Here is a 9,486-nt window from a genome sequence, read left to right on the forward strand (position 1 = left end):
TTTTGCAACATGCACCTATTCACTACTGGTAAGTGAAAGCATTGACCAGGGGAGCTCTTAGATGACACAGCATTTGACACACATCAAAACGAAAAGCCTAATAATCTATCTGAGTGAAAGACACATAAAAAGAAAATGACAGATCTTTTTTCCCACTTCTTCCTCCCTTACCATGTCTCTTCCACTTCCCTCTTCAACAGTACTTATCAGAAAAAATAGAAGTTAACAGGTGAAAAGGAAATTGCTGCATTTTGTAAAGATTTCCCTTCATAGAATTTCTTTCTGAAACTTTGCATACGATAAATGTTGACCTGCAGTTCATGAAGGTACATGTAGAAGGTAGGCAAGCTCACCACCCATTATCTCTCTAGCCTCTGTCAGTCTTTCTGTTGTTGTATTGAGTATCAACTATTCACATCCATTGGTCAGCTTTACTCTTCACACAGTCACCACGTTTCCTCTTTGGAGAACAAAGGACTTGCCCACTCTTACTTCTCTGTAGCTGGGGGGACACTTTCTCATTATGCAATGGTGGCTGATGTTTCTTAATTTTTACCTCTGCCTTTCCTTGCTTGATTTCCTACCCTTTTTTCCCTCTCATCAGCCTTCTAGTTTTTCCTTTTCTCCTTGCCTCTACTTTCATACTTCTGTTCTCAGCTCTTAAAAGGCTTCCTGGCTCTGGATCTTTCCCTTTGCTCAACTCCCCCATTCCACCAGTAAATCAGTGTCAGTGATCTTCAGTAGAACTATTTCATGACTATCCTGATGAAAACAAGATCCATGAGTCCATATGTACATAAAGCAATCAGTAAAAGTCATATTCTCACAAGACAGATCAGAAACGTTTTATAGAATAAACAAACAGTGAAAGAAAATACTGAGAGTTAGAAGGTAATTCAGTACATACTTGCAGTGACATCTAAGAAAAAAAAGATTATCACTTTAAAAAACTTTTACTCTGCCAAGCTCTGTTTACACAAAACCTTTAGAAATCCAGTCTTAAAGCTCTTCCTTTTAAAATTTGCATGTAAACCTTGAGTTGTTTCAACAAACTAAAAATAAAAATCTAAAGGACTAGAAAGGAGAATGCCAACAAGGTTTTTCTGGGCCAAGACTGTGAAATGACTAATGAGCTGGAAGAACATGTTATGCAGTAAATGTAGCATTTGACAAACTCATTTCTTTCACAGTAGACCAGAAGCTTCCTACACTAACCAAAGCTTATGCAAAGTGTAAATAGAAAAATCTGTTACTCAGCAAATTCACTCCTTCCATCAGGCAGTTGCCAAAATATGGGAACATTATCAGTAGATTTTACCAAACCCGTGCAGCCGTTGTTTGCTAAGTACGAGCATTTATTTTCCAACATTGATTAAATGATTTGCAAAGAAAATTGTTATTATGTAAAAATATTGTGACTATTGCCATATTGGAACAGTATGTGACTGCACCAGCACAGATTTGTCATGGCTGAGAACACAAAAGAATCTTCACTGTGTTACTCCTGTTACAGCGCCAGTCCTCTCGTTAAGAAAGTAACTCCTTTTTCCTAGCTTGTATGACTTCAATCTTTGCACCTTTATGACCCATGTAATTAGCAGACATGAGACCATGTTGTTTTTTTCCACTAAGTGAAGAGATTGATGGGAATGCTAGGTGTTACTTTAGTATCTATCCTTTTTTTGTGAATATAACAGGAACCAAACCACAGCCGCCAGTGTCTTTACAGTTCCAAACCTCTTTCCACTAAAGTTCGGACCCTGAAACTTGCTATTTCTGTAACCTTCTGACTGCCATGCTCTCATGGCTGTATTCAGTAGTGCCTTGCTCCCTTCTGTTCCACCGTCTCTCTTTCTTTCTGCCTCCTTATACCAGATATAGAGGTTACAGTAATCAAAGAAGGACAGCATATCCATTTCTCCCCCTAAGCTAAGGAGCTAAGAGCAAAAAGATCCAGAGGATCCTTAAACCAGAGTCTGCCATAGGACATAGGCACCTTCTGCTTTAATATTTAGTAAACTGTAAATTGCAGCCTGCCCACTGGGTTTGAAATTTGAACTATACTGAGTACTGACACTTCAATTCAGCCAGTAATTAATGAGACTGCTAACACACTTACAGCTTGGACTCAATGTGCTTTGCTTGAGGTAGAGCACAGTGCATGCATGTTGAAATCATGCATGTTGAAATGTTTGGCAAACTGTAATACTGTAATATTTTATAAATATTTTATTGCCATTATTGGGATTCAGTGAAACTGAAGGGAATGTTGTTGATCGAAGGTAGTTTAGTTTGAAAAGTATTCACTTTGTAAAAGAAAATGTCTAAGAACAGAAATTAAAAGCTGTATGTTTTTCACTTGAAAAGGCCTCTGCATTCTGGAAGCATACACATGAAGGTGCTGTGAAGCTTCACTGCATGGATTTTATCAAAGTTGTACTAGGAAAATATTGTTCTAAATGTATAAGAGGTTTTGTTACCCCATGCTCTTCCAGATAGCATGTAAAAAGGAAAAAAAAAAAAAAGGAATACGTTTGTCTGAAGGTGAGAATTAATACTTGAATATCATCCTATAAACATAAAAATCACTGGGTTTGTTAATGCCAGAAAAAGCAAGCATACTTGAGAATGACTGTGCACTTGAAACCTTTCCAAAGACGCATGTTCTTATTCAGTAGACTCAGATTAACGTACTTTAGACAGAAACACTAATTAGAGTACAACAAGGAGAAGAACCGAGGGGGAAACATACTTTAGACAGAAACACTAATTAGAGTACAACAAGGAGAACAACCGAGGGGGAAATAGAGCATTTTACAGTATGGTCTTAAATGAAGCAGTGGTGATGCAAAAGAACTAGTCTAGACACTCTGCACTGGAAACAATTAAACCTCTAATGAATCCTTTCTAGGTTTTTTTACAGTTTGGCTTAGGATAGGGAGTTCCTCTCTGATGATCCTCCTCTTAAATTTGACTTTACTCCAATCTCAGGCTGAGTTTTGATGTTATCAATATATAAAGTAGCTTTGCACATCTACTATTTATGACTCTTTGAGCTTTTCTATCAATAAATGACAAAGGTTGAAATCCACTATATTCCTCGATGAAATTCGCCATCCTCTCTGCGATTTGCACAAAGCTTTAGTGATAAGTGAGCTGCTGCAATTGAAATCAGTAAATCTCCAGATGACTTTTCTTTTAAGTTATCAAAGAAAATTCTATTTGCTGTAGGGATTTTTTTTTGACCAATAAGGTACAGAGTACAGAGAACTATACCTACTAGTGCCTAAAACCAGAGTTCAGCCACAAGGAGGAAAGTAAGAAGCCACCACTTCGCTATCACATATATACAAAATAGGCAGTTACAACCCAAGACTTTTCAAAGTTTGGGAAATAGAGATTTTATGTTTTTTTAAGTGGAAATTTTGGTGTAAAAGCCTCTTATATCAAAAGCCTTCTTGAAAAGCCTCCTGATCATTATAGCTGTACACTATTAGTTGTTGTAAGAGCAGGTAAATCCTTCAGAAGCTTCAGAAAGAACAGATTGCAAGAGAGGTTCAAAATCTAAAAAAATTTGAAAAAGTCATAGTGTGAGTAAAAATGGTGAAGTGAAATGCTGATATCCTTGCTAATACTGATTAAATACCTCATACAGTACCTGGATATTAGTGGGACCATTCGTGGACAAGGGTCTAAATTGCCAGATCTTATACTCCTGTGCCAGTGGGTGGAAGAAAAGAGATGACCAGCTTTTAGCCTTTGCTCTGGGTCTATTAGAGCTTAACACTGGCCAATAGTTAAGCCTGAAGAGAGTCCTTACGATTCTGGGTATTGTCCTTCTTGTTAGAATTTGTTACTGCATGCACATTGCAAATGTGTCAACATATTTTGCAGATCAGAGAGGTCCCTAACATTCTAGTGGCACTGAATTTTTAATGGTAAACATTTCATTTAAGGATTTTTACTTTTTATATTCATTCCCTATATAAGTTTAATGATTTTTTTTTTCTGGGGGGGGGGGAAGATATTAAGTATCTTTCAAGGTGCCAGTAAGTTTATGTCTGGATGAAAAATGATTAATACCCTATTATCAAAACACTACTGTAACTCTGGATGTCCTTCATCCATGTAAGTCTATCTCAAAGTAAATTAGTAAAGACATACTCCAAAACAAAAGTTAACACGCTTATAGGAGCTCATTGTAAATAAGTCTTCTGCTACATGGAAACTCACTTCTAAAATGGATGTTGAATTACACCTCAACTCAGAGCCTGCTGTAGATATAGCAATGCCATGGCCAAGTTAGCATTAGAGTGTAATACAGCCATCTCCCTCTTAGAGCCTAGTGTGGCTAGTTAATTTTATTTCAGTGAAAGCAGGATAGGCTATATGTACTACTTACTATCTCTCAAAGAAAACAGTAATTTTCTTGCTTACATATTGAAAATAGGATCCAGATCTCACAGACTGGCAGAAATATACTACATGCATGTGTAATTCCCACACATTATATGGGGATCAACTGAAAAGAGCTGTACCTTTAACACACTCCTATACAGAAGAAGGCTGGCTCAGTATGTATGCTTTGACTCCTCCTGTTAATCTAACTTCATTATAGTTAATGTTTGCATTAAAGGACAAAGGACTTAACATAAAATTATTTAAAAGTATTTGCATGAGTTCATAAAAATGGTAAATTGAGCAAACAATTAGCTCATTTGAAGAAAGGATACTCTTCCTTTGAGAACACTTTGAGAAGAACATCAATAAAATGGCGTCACCTTTGAAAACTGAATGGAGATCTTGGCCAACAGAGCTAACAGAATGTAGATCAAATAACTGTATTTTTTAATACACAAGTAAATATATCAAAGAGGGGAGATGACTTAAGCAACAGAAATCAGAAATGATGTCTACAGATATTAGTAAGATGTTCTCATTTCTTACAGTAGAAGGAGCTGAGGAAAAGACATATTGCCCCCCTTAGTTTTAGACACAGTTAGAAACATTCCAAAATTCCAAAAATTTGAATTTAAAGACACGATATTAACTAATTCTACAGGACTGAGAGAAACAAATGCTTCTGAATGAAATATATCACAAATGTCTTTTCTCAGCATACTTTTCACTGCTTTTCCCTAAGTCTTTATCAAAGCAATCCACATCTGCATCTATGAAGAATTATACACATCACAATGGCACATACAGCTTCTAGAATCATGTGATATTATTAGTATTAATAAAAAGGCCTACTGCAAAGGAGATGCATGATCTGTATGGATTTGTATAGAATATAACTAGTCTATATAATGTGGCAGCTACAAACCATCTAAGAAAACATAGGAAAAGTAATACCAATTTTCAAACCAATTTAATGTAAGAAGAATAACACCAAAGAGTTCTAGAAAATGAAAGAATCACAACAAAACCTCAACACTCTACAGTTTCATATACACTTAAGAGTCAGAGCATCACCTAGTGGTCAAATACTAAAAGCAGAATCCTAAATGAATTATTGTTTAGGTACTTCAGCTCTTTAAGACAGAAAAAAAATAAAAGCATAAAGTAAGTAAATGGCTGAGGTGTAAATGACTACTTACACGGCAGGAAACATTGAGAACTCCATGGGAGCAAAGCAGAGGAAAGCAGTTAGTTGACTTTTTAAGGCTTCTTTTTTTAGTTTAATTTTTGCTCTTTCTCTTTCCATTTTCAGAAACGGGAAATAAAATTAACAAAGCACATGAATAGAGGAGACACCATGAACTCTTTATTCACTTTTTCTTCAACTATACTCACACTCTGAATGGAATTAAAATCTGCCACCGTGGAGGATGCCACATGAAATGACACGCAGCAGCCATTTTGCAGTCTCTTTGAAGCTACATATATGTTTACACAGTCCCTAACAGAATATGGCTCTTATCCATGCCTGAAGCTTCTGTAACACACATACATAATGCTACTAATAGTAGCTGCTATGTTAGCAGTGGTATTTGGTCCTTCTGCAACGTTATCATTTCTACGTTTAGTTTGTTACAGTACATTATTCCTGTTAATAATGAAACTTACTGATTACTACTGTGAAAATCAGATTTTCCTAGCAGCTGTTATTTGTGTCTCAAAGCTATTCTTTCAGTTTTATCTCTTATTTTCCCTTGTAATTAAAAATATTTCTTTCTGAGAATACTAAACCAAATACACTGATAACAAAAGAAACTTTGCCAACCTTGTCTAGCTTACAAGCATTTGGCAAAAAGTATCTTTTGGGGAACTTAAGTTGAATGACATGTAATATCACCTCCTTCTCTCATATTTTTGATTTACAGAATGGTTTTTAGTGGAATAATAATGCAGTAGTATAGGCTACTGCCCCATAGTCCAGTAAATACTATACTGCCATTGCTGTTGAAGAGCCACAGGCTCTTCACTGAGTTTACAAAGTCTCAGGACTGAAGCTTGTCAGACTTGATTTGCCTGAATTTATCTTGACCTGTCTGGATCTTTGTCTTAGCATGTTTAGCTGTAACTGCTTTTTTTTCTTACCAGGTGGCTATGCCTAATTTGTTTTGCTTTAGCTTATCTTTGAATTATACCAAAATGGTTTTCATATAGATAGTAGTAGCAGGAGGTTAATCTGTGTAGAAATTTCTTCACTGTGAGAGTGACGGAGCACTGGACCAGGTTGCCCAGAGAGGTGGTGGAGTCTCCTTCTCAGGAGATGTTCAGTGGCTGCCTGGATGCAACCCTGTCTACCATGCTCTAGGTGACCCTTCTGAGCAGGGAGTTTGGACTGGATGATCTCCAGAGGTCCCTTCCAACCTTACCCATTCTGTGATTCTGTGAAAGGCTGTTATTTTCTATTCCCTTTAGTGAAGAAAGATGTTTTTTAAAAAAGCCTTTCTTGATAACCTCTCAAGCTGCATTAAAAGTAGCATTGACTGTTTTTCCTGGGGAAAAGCGGATTTGAACTAAGGTTATTTGGAGCTGCTACTGTTGCAATCTGAAATTGTTTTCCTTGTGTTAGTGAAAGTCAGAAACAAAAGCAGAAAAGCCAGTAAATACAACACACACAGTCTCTTTCTTTAGTGCCAACTCTAATATGCAATTCAATTAGTAAAAAAACATGGTCCCATTATATATTCTGTGGACTGTTCAGCTAATGTTTGGAGTCATTTTAAACTCTGCTTGTGGTGTCCTTTCTGTCCTAGCTATACAAGAGGATTCCAAAATGTTAGGATAGGCTACCTTGGATATTCTTTTAGTCAGATGCATATTTGGTATTTTGCAGACAAGGTGAGACAAGATATATTACCTTGGGCTTATTTTCATGCTAACACAGCTACGTGTTCCCCACTCAGAGCTTGCCTGAGTCTAGCTGATTGGAATATGGAAACATTTTTTTCCTCTACAAAAAATAACAGAGCAAATACCTGTGAAATACCTGGAGGCATTTATGAAAAAGACATATAACCTAAAATTATAACAGCAAGTTCCAAAAATTCCACACTGAAGCTTTTCTTCAACATTTAGCCTCTTTCTGCTGTGATTTTATTAATATCATGAAGATTTAACAGCATCTTAGTGTATCTCATTACTCTAAGTAAGGTGACTGCTCTCGTAGTAAAGCCCACCTTTTCCTGTTTAAGGCTGCAGATAAACTGGGAGCTTATTAACTTATATCCTTGAAAGATTATAATAATTTCAAGATTTAACTCATCCATCTATTTCTAGTGACTTTTGCAGATCCTTGAGTTATTTTAATTTAAATAAACCGATTTAAAGTATTCTACTGGTCACTGACTTTTCCTGACTTCATAAACAAAAGTAAGTAACAGTCTGAGTAACACTTATTTTTTTGGACAACTCAGAGTAGCTGTCTCTGGCTACTGCTGGCTTGAGGTCATTAAGAGACAACTTAATGGAGGGAATGAATGAAATGAATGGTGTGCAAAACATTGTGGTCTTCTTGAGAGCCAGTTTTCCTAATCTTCAAACTTCAAAATTTCTTACCAATTTAATAGCTGTTAATTGGGAATCTGAAATTCTATGTCTTTATGAAATTAACATCAATTTACACAGATACAGGATTATTAGGATTAAAGGAACAAAAAATTGCTATGAGGTAATTCAGCATTGGGAGAATTTTTCCAGGGAGGCTGTGGAATCTTCATCCTTGGAGGTGTTCAGGACCAGACTGAATAAAGCCCTGAGCCACCTGGTCTGAATTCAGTGTTGACCCTGCTTTGAGTAGCAGGCTGGACTAGAAACCTCCTTCTAGATCGCTTCCAACCTGAATTACTCTGTGATTCTATGACTCATGCTGATGTATTATTAAAATATTTGCATTGACATTTCCTTCTCTGCATAAGCAAAATACTCCTAAAAACCTAGAATCGCAACAGAAAAAATGATGCATTAGTGTCGAGGAACACCGTTATTCAAGTATCTACAAAATTAACAACTTGGAAAGAAGAAAAGTAGCACAATAGTCATCTATCTTGAATGCAGGGGTGAGGAAAAGAGAAAGGAAAAATGAAGTTTTCTGTTTCTACATTTTAGCAAGAAAAAAAATGCACATTTTAATTCCTTTGGTCTGCATAATATTTTCTATTAAATCTCTTCTCTAAAGATGTTCAGCTTCAGGGGCCTTGTCCATCAGAGTAAATAGACCTTTTCTGTAACAGGGAAAGGTTCAGTGAACACATATGAAATACCACATTTTTTTTCCAGTGAAATTGTTTATGTCACCTTAATGTTCAATGTCACTGGAAAATAAACATTTTCTTTGCCTACCCTGATTGGAACTGAGAAGTGCGTTTCTTATTTCTGAGGGAAAAAAAGTATTTGGGGTCATTTATATGATTCAGTTATTTCACTATTGGATGACTGATGCGCAGATTAATGATCACAGTGGAGAGCTACAAGGGAGACTGGAAAGATTGTTTTGCCTGCAGGTCTGACAGACCTGCTGCATAAAATGTTCTCCTGTGTTGTTATACAGGCTTGAACTAAAAGTCAGGCCAATTTAAACAGGATGCAGCAGCAGAGCCACCACAGATGTGCTTTTTGCAATCCTGACACTCCCATCTGCAACAATTGCACATTGACCTGCATTTCACAGAAAGTCCTCTGGACTTTAAACCAGCCATGGGCCATGCTTTAAACTTGCTAGGCTGGTGTTATTTTTAAGGTTTTAGCAGCCTCAGAAAACACTGTACTGCTAGTGCCAGAGAGAGAGATAGTGTACTATCACATTTGCATTCTGTGTCAATTCTTCCACCTGTGATTGAGTCTGGAGATATTAGCCAGCTTATCCTAATCACACCAACAAAAATACAGCAATTGATTCTATAAAAAAATCATTGTTAAACTTCCTCTTAGCCCATCTGGAATATCCTTTGTTTCCCCTCTCTTTTCTCCCAGCTCCTTCCTAATCCTATCCAGATGAACTTTTATCTGCTCCACTCAGAGACCACTGCGGCCACC

Source organism: Rhea pennata, chromosome 8 (assembly GCF_028389875.1).
Source record: "Rhea pennata isolate bPtePen1 chromosome 8, bPtePen1.pri, whole genome shotgun sequence".
NCBI lineage: Eukaryota > Metazoa > Chordata > Aves > Rheiformes > Rheidae > Rhea > Rhea pennata.